Genomic DNA, 8,034 nt, shown 5'->3' on the forward strand with positions numbered 1-8,034 from the left:
AGCCTAACTGAACCCTGCCTTAACTTAGCCTAACTGAACCCTGCCTTAGCTTAACCAAACTTAACTTAGCCTAACTGAACCCTGCCTTAGCTTAACCAAACTTAACTTAGCCTAACTGAACCCTGCCTTAGCTTAACCAAACTTAACTTAGCCTAACTGAACCCTGCCATAACTTAACCTAACTTAACTTAGCCTAACTGAACCCTGCCTTAACTTAACCTAACTTAGCCTAACTGAACCCTGTCATAACCTTCCCTAACCTAACTGAAACCCTGTAACAACTTAACCTAACTTAAATGATTCCTGTCATAACATAACATAACATAACAAATATAACATAACATAACATAAACTTTATCTTAGTTTTTTATATAATTATCTCTGGGTAAAAAGATTTAAAACAATAAATTATTTCCCAAAAGGCATGACTAACGTGAGGTCGTATTTCCCAAATTGTTGGCAAAATGGCAAAAATCACCGTAATTGGTGCTTTAAAACGCCACAGTTGTATGATTCGAATAAATTTGTCTGGTTTTATTTTTAATTTTTGGTCTATGTAAATAATATAAAAATGGATAAATGAAGCACTTTATCACAACCAACTCCAAAGTGTTTCATACCATTAAAATAATATTACCTCGACAAACAAAATAATTTATAATAACAGTACAAATTAATATATACGAGTAGAATTTATGTAAATCTGAGATAAAAAAAAATCCTAGTAAAGTTTCCTTATTTTATAAGTTAATTTTATCCTCATTCATCATACATGTTAAAAAAATAAGTCATACTAACACTTCACTGTCAACACTACACTCTGCAAAAATAAATTCAGACAATATTGTATTTTACAGCTATTATATGAACCCATCACACCGTGCCCTTTATGGTAGCACAGTTCAGAGGAGATATAATTGTACGTTTAACGCTGCCACCTACACAGGCCGAGGCTGGGGAGACTAACTGCGGTATACTGTACATCTCCACCTCTGACTACCACGCCTAGATTTAAGGCTACACTTGATGACTTCATTACGAGTTTTAACAGTGACTGCAGTGCCAACAACCGGAGGGACAGCAACAGCAAGGAACAGCACAGCAAAAACAGCTACAGCACAAACACAGCAACAGAAAGGACAGCAAAAGTGACTGTAGCAGCAGCAAACTAACTAGTAGCACCAAAGATAGCAACAGCAAGAACAGCAACAACAAATACAACAGCAACAACGAAGAAAGCAACAGCAAGAAGCGGTAGCAACAGCAGGAGTAACAGCAGGGTCAGCAATAGTAAGGACAGCAACAGCAGCAGCAGCAGCAGCAGCAGCAGCAGCAGCAGGGTCTCAAGGGCTTCACGACGCCTACAATAGCCTGGGTCCAGGTATCAAGAGTGAGAGGTGTATTGCCGCTAGCCACAAAAACACATTGGTGGAGGTCCCGCACATCCTCGACTCTCGCGGCTCAATAACACAATAGACAAGACGCCTCGTAAGATCCTGAGAGTTGCTGAGGAAGATCCTGAGAAGTGCTGTGGAAGATCCTGAGATTTGTCGTGTAAGATAATGAAAGGTGCTATGGAAGATCCTGAGAGGTGCTGTGTAAGATAATGAAAGGTGCTATGGAAGATCCTGAGAGGTGCTGTGTAAGGCAATGAAAGGTACTATGGAAGATCCTGAGAGGTGCTGTGTGAGACAATGTAAGATCCTGAGAGGTGCTGTGTAAGGCAATGAAAGGTGCTATGGAAGATCCTGAGAGGTGCTGTGTGAGAATGAAAAATCGGAAGATTCTGAAAGATGCTATGGATGAAACTCGTGGATTTTCGAAAACCCCGAGAGATTGAGGGGGAGATGTCTAAGGTTGCTGTAGCAGATAGTGAGAGACCATTGGAAGATATTGAAAGATTTTGCTAAAGTTGCTGAAATAGGCTGTGAACGATGCTGACAGATGCTGTAGGAATTACTGAAAGAAATTGTGGAGATATTGAAAAACTCTATAGATGATAAGATGATGATGTAGAAGATACTGGAATACTGCTTGTAGAGGTTGCCACTTAAACATACTCTATGAGATGCCTTAAACTGTTGTGAAAGGCCTTTGAAAACTGTGAAAAATGGTGAAATGTACTGTAGAAGGTATTGAAAGGTGCTCTAGTCGATAGTGAAAGGTGATGACATTGAAAGAGTAAGAGTAGTGTGTTTTAAATGATGATATAAATGAAATTCGTGTAATCTTGTTAGACTGGTTGAAGGTCTATTGTTCCACACCTTCACACTGAGGTATTTTATGGAGGTCTGGGATTGAGAAGAGCGCTTGGGGGGATGGCCTCAGCGGGTATGGCGTCGTAATTGGTATATCTTATTATTGGAACTGAAAACAATCATTTTCAATCAGGTGGTTAAATGACTTCTATAAATAAAAAAAATAATTCACAACAATAAATATTAATATCTTCAATTCTTAAAAAAAATCAATACTGCAAATTGTTCAGTTATGTGTTAAATTTTGTTAAGTCACATTGACTGGCCAATAACAAGAGGTTTTGTTTTAGTGGTCGAAGGGAAGCCTGACACGTTATGATTAATTAATTCAACCTAGATAATGAGCGCTTCCCGCCTTTATTCACCACAGATTCAGATCCTGCCTGGTTTAGAAATTCTGACTGGGTCAAACATCACTCTCACTGATTGAATAGTTTCACCTGTCTTCTGTCTACTGTGACGGTTACTCACGGCAAGCTTGTCAGAGTTACTAGTAACTTATAACAAACATATCAACGACTATTACAGATTCTTGCCTTCATTCCATACGTCTGTTACGCTGTCTCAGGCAGAGAGAGAATGACACTCTTTTACTCTTCATTGTTTGTTAACGAGGATAGAACTTTACCCCAACAGTCAGCTCCTTCCTCCCATGTAACTCATCGCTCTGTTAACATACACCGCGCACACACTTCCTATTGTTTCTTCCCCGCACTATAAAGGATAAGTTCTGCTTCTTTACCAGGCACGGTACAGGGCTCGGCTGTGCAATTATTGTCATATACATTGCATCTTGCTATTCACGCTTCGGGTGTGTACAGGAACACTGTAACAGTATAATCAAAAGTTTATCTCGGTGGAGTCTTCACACACTCACCTGCCTGGTGGTCTTCTTGGCGTCCCGCCAGAAAGGAAAAACTGTGGAGGTATAGCATGATACATGAGGACCTTGAATTAGTTTATTGTCAGAGCTGAATAACTAACTAGGGCGACCTCCATAAGGCGAAAGTCAAGCCGTGTGTCAGGGTTGTGTGGGCCCTCAGGCCCGGCCCTAACAAGGTCCACTGTCCCCCTGAGACAGTGGAAACCTAGTTAAACCTCTCGACGCCTCCTACCTTGCCAGCAGAAGCAGAGGTAATATCAGCAGGCAGCCTGCTGGCCAGCAGAGGTTATACGCGATTTGTGGAGCGCTTGTATCAACATAGCCACACTCCCGGTGGCCTGTGTTTAATATTAAGACACAATATATTGCAGGAAATGACGTGATAGCCACTAAAACATGGCTGACTCCTCACAGCTCTAGCAAATTGGGCAATATATTATGCTTCACAAGACAACAAATCATAGGGTAAGAGGGTGAGCCTGGCCAGGGGGTTAGGGACGACACTTATCAACACGACGACCACAGCACTACACTGTGTGAGACTTATACTGACACAGCAGGTCGACGACCACAGCACTACACTGTGTGAGACTTATACTGACACAGCAGGTCGACGACCACAGCACTACACTGTGTGAGACATGTTGACGCAGCAGGTCGACGACCACAGCACTACACTGTGTGAGACATGCTGACGCAGCAGGTCGACGACCACAGCACTACACTGTGTGAGACATATACTGACACAGCAGGTCGACGACCACAGCACTACACTGTGTCGACGACCACAGCACTACACTGTGTGAGACATATACTGACACAGCAGGTCGACGACCACAGCACTACACTGTGTGAGACATGCTGACACAGCAGGCCGACGACCACAGCACTACACTGTGTGGAGACTTATACTGACACAACAGGTCGACGACCACAGCACTACACTGTGTGAGACTTATACTGACACAGCAGGTCGACGACCACAGCACTACACTGTGTGAGACATGCTGACGCAACAGGTCACGACGACCACAACACTGTGTGAAACATGCTGACACAGCAGGTCGACGACCACACTGGGCATGCACTAATACTGATACAATTTGAATTTAAATACTGTGAAGTTGTTGGCTTTGAACACTCGTTGACAAAGGAACAAAAACTTGTCCATCAAGAAATAGTGTGAACCAGCAGTGACAAAGTATTTTTTCCGGGAACAGGGAGAATAGGGGAGGGTGGGGAGTGGTGGAGGGGGAAGGGTGCGGGGGGGGAGCAATAACCTAAATATTTAACTAAAATAATCACTATATTCCAGCAGGGCGCCTTAACAGGACGTAGCTGGGTGACGGTCTTAGAACACTCGTGAGTTTCTAAAACAGTTTCTGAACGAATTATTCTTCCGGAAACATTAGATCAGTTTAGAGAGTTGTGTTTATCTTGTATAAGGGTTGTATTTTATATTTAGAAAAAAGTTTACACATTATCTCAGCCGCAGCTCTACAACTCAACCCTCCCATAGACTTAACCCTGTCATTATCTCCTGCGGGATGAAGGACGTGACTCTGGTGGCACAGGGCAGGGCAGGGCAGGGCAGGGCAGGGCAGGGCAGGGCAGGGCAGGGGGCACAGTTAAACTATCATGTGTGCATATTGTATCCATAAACTTTTAATTAAAATAGATAAAAAAATAATCTGGTAATTGAAAACTTTAATACACTGCTAAATTTTATGTAATGAAGTGCATTACGACACAATAAATGACATAAAAAATTAAATTACGTAATTGCAAGAAACAATGACTTCCCTTTAGAAATTGATTCCAAGTTCCACGATTCTCCGTCCTCAGCCATATTTTGTATAGTTTCGACAACATCTATATAAAGTTCGCCAAATACCTCTGAAGCATCATGGTCTAGTTACCCAAAGAGTTTTATATATTTCAACTATCTTTTGTCTGGAACTGTAAGGGAACATAATGACTACTGTATGTTGTCTTCACTGGTGTTTGACTGAATACTTAAAACAACCTGGCATGCACAACTGAGTCCTGTTACCCCTGCAGTCCTACCCCGCCACACCTGCAGTCCTGTCCTACCCCGCCACACCTGCAGTCCTGTCCTGCACACCTCGCAGTCCTGCAGTCCTACCTCATACCTCCAGTCCTGCAGTCCTACCCGCCACACCTGCCACACCTGCAGTCCCACCCCCCCACCCCTCCACACCTGCAGTCCCACCCCGCCACACCTGCAGTCCCACCCCGCCACACCTGCAGTTCCTCAATGGTATATTTGTGTTCAGGATAGACAGTAAATTATTGTATAAAATAATACTGTCAGGCACCTGTATACGGGCCCATGTCTCAGGGTTACAAGGGCACATTTACAAGCGTCTAGGCCGGGGTGAGGTGGGGGGGGGTTACGTGGCCATGGACCTGACCTGGTTATCAACAGATTCGTCGACCATCAGTACTGTATGTTACTTCAAGTGGTACTATAGGCTCACTAGGGCCCAGGCTAAACTAATTTAATCATTAAGGTTAGGGTCCATTATAATTGAGACCCATTAGACCTGGATTCCATTAGGGCCACAACCACCACTACTGCCATCTGAAGAAAACTCTCCTGCCTCACTTGCGTCGTGACTCTAGGGAGAAGTGGAGAAGCAGAGGCAAGAATAGGAAGAGGGAAATGAGGTGGAAGATATGAGAGAGACAGAGAATAAAGAGAGGAGAAGAAGGAAAAGAGATTAAAAGGAAGGGGGAATTAGAAGTATGAAAGTAGGAAAGAGAACGGATGAGAGAAGAAGATGGGGACAGGGAAGGGAGGAGAGACGGGAAAGCAGGGGGAGGAAAACGAATAGGAAAAACATGAAGGTCCCTCAGCGACGGGAGTCAGTATAATGAGACCATGGAGACAGAGGAGGAGGAGGAGGAGGAGGCGGAGAAGAAGGAGGTGAGAGAGATGGAAAGAGGGAGGAGGTGGAGGAATAGAAGGAGAAGGAGTAGAAGGAAAAGATGAAAGAATTGATTGATTAGGAGCAGGAGGTTGAAAGAAGGAGGGGAGGATGAATAAGAGCAAACGGAAGATCAGAAGGAGGAAGGGGGGGGTAGGAGGAGGAGGAGAGGGGAAAGAAGACAAGAAAAAAATGGATAATGAGAGAGAAATGGTGAGGAAGGAAATGAAAAGTGAGATGAAGAGAGGAAAAATGAGATAGACAGAGAGCAGGAGGGGGAAGAAGAGCAGGAGAAGGAGGAGGAAGAGGAGGAGGAGGAGGAGGAGGAGGAAGAGGACAAAGATAAGAATGAAAAGGAGGAGGAGAAAGACGAGAAGGAGGATGTAGAAGAAAAAAGGAGGAGGCGGAGGAGGAGGAGGAGTGATGGGCCTGGTTGGTGAGAGTGTGAGGGAAAAAGGTGAAAGGATCATAGATAAGGAAGAGGGAGACAGAGGGAGACGAAACGATAGGAGAAAGACAATACCTGCCAAGGAAAGTGGAAGAGCAAAAAACGACAGAAGAAAAAGAAATTGTGACAAAAGAAAGACGATGAAAAAGCAAAGAGAACAGAAACCATGGACAATAAGAGAACGTGGAAAAGGAGATTGAAAAACAACTAAAAATGAGTAAATAAATTGATAATATATGTGTGTGTGTGTGTGTGTGTGTGTGTGTGTGTTGAAAATATCATATTAAGGAGTCTGCATAGATTTCTCAAGAGAATATGTGAGATATGTCAAGGATAACAACGCGTCACCTTTACTCATTGAAAAATACAAGTTTTATTTAGGGCAAAACTAACTTTCTTCCATCAGGCGAGTCTTAACCTTATTACTTGCACTATTAATAGAATAATTAACTAGAATGAATTGTTTCTTATTCAATCAGGTGGTCTAATGGCTACCTGGCTGATCAGAACATATTGTGGGATTCTTTAACCTGTAGTGTGATGGAAATAAGCAGACGGGTGAGACAGGGATTTGATAATTTCGAGCTTCCATGGACGTACAATGGAGGAAGTGTTCTGTTTTATGTCTGGGAGTGTGTTTATCTTAGTGAATGGAGCCATGATGGAGGGAATCAGAGGAGGAGGAAGAGGGTAATATATACGCTGAGGAATGTATAAAGTGAGAGAAGTGAGAGAAATAAAACAAATAAGTAGAAGATTGGCAGCTGATGAGGACTCGTAGTATTGATTCTGGATGTGAAGGGAAGAAATATATAAGAAACAAAACGAAGGGCCTGTATGATAAAGAGGTAAATAGGGAGGAAGAGAATAAGAATAAACCCAGGAATTATGTTGTGTGGAAAAGAAAGAAAAGTGTAGGACAAAGAGGTTACCAGGGTTTGTTATGGTGGCATAGGGAAGTAAAATATTAGTAAGAAGAGTGTGTGTGTGTAGCTCAGAGGTTGAGGTAAAGGGGAGAAAAGATGACCAAGAAAGAGGTGGAAGGAAGAACTATAAGTGAGAGGGACGGAGCAGCGGTATAAATGAATAACTGGGGAGTCAGAGTGATGTACTGCACAATGACGCCAGCCGTGTGAGTGATCGACTGACACCAAATGAAGGGAATTTGTGTTTTTTCATAACTCTGACTAACCTATGATAAAGCGAGAGAGAGCTGGTGAGTGAAAAGTGTGTGTGTGTGTGTGTGTGTGTGTGTGTGTGTGTGTGTGTGTGTGTGTGTGTGTGTGTGTGTGTGTGTGTGTGTGTGTACAGTAAAACAACCTATGGAGTATTATAACGAAATTGAACCTTTTCTGACAGTAACACCCGCTGGACCCACACATAAGCGTGTACTGTACAAGGACCTATTTATTACAACATGATGACCCCGAAATAACACATACGTCCACTACGCTCTGTAAGTTGTCATTAGATATACTGTTTGTCAATTTTGTA

This window comes from Homarus americanus, unplaced genomic scaffold, assembly GCF_018991925.1.
Source record: "Homarus americanus isolate GMGI-L3 unplaced genomic scaffold, GMGI_Hamer_2.0 scaffold6922, whole genome shotgun sequence".
In the NCBI taxonomy this organism is placed as follows: domain Eukaryota; kingdom Metazoa; phylum Arthropoda; class Malacostraca; order Decapoda; family Nephropidae; genus Homarus; species Homarus americanus.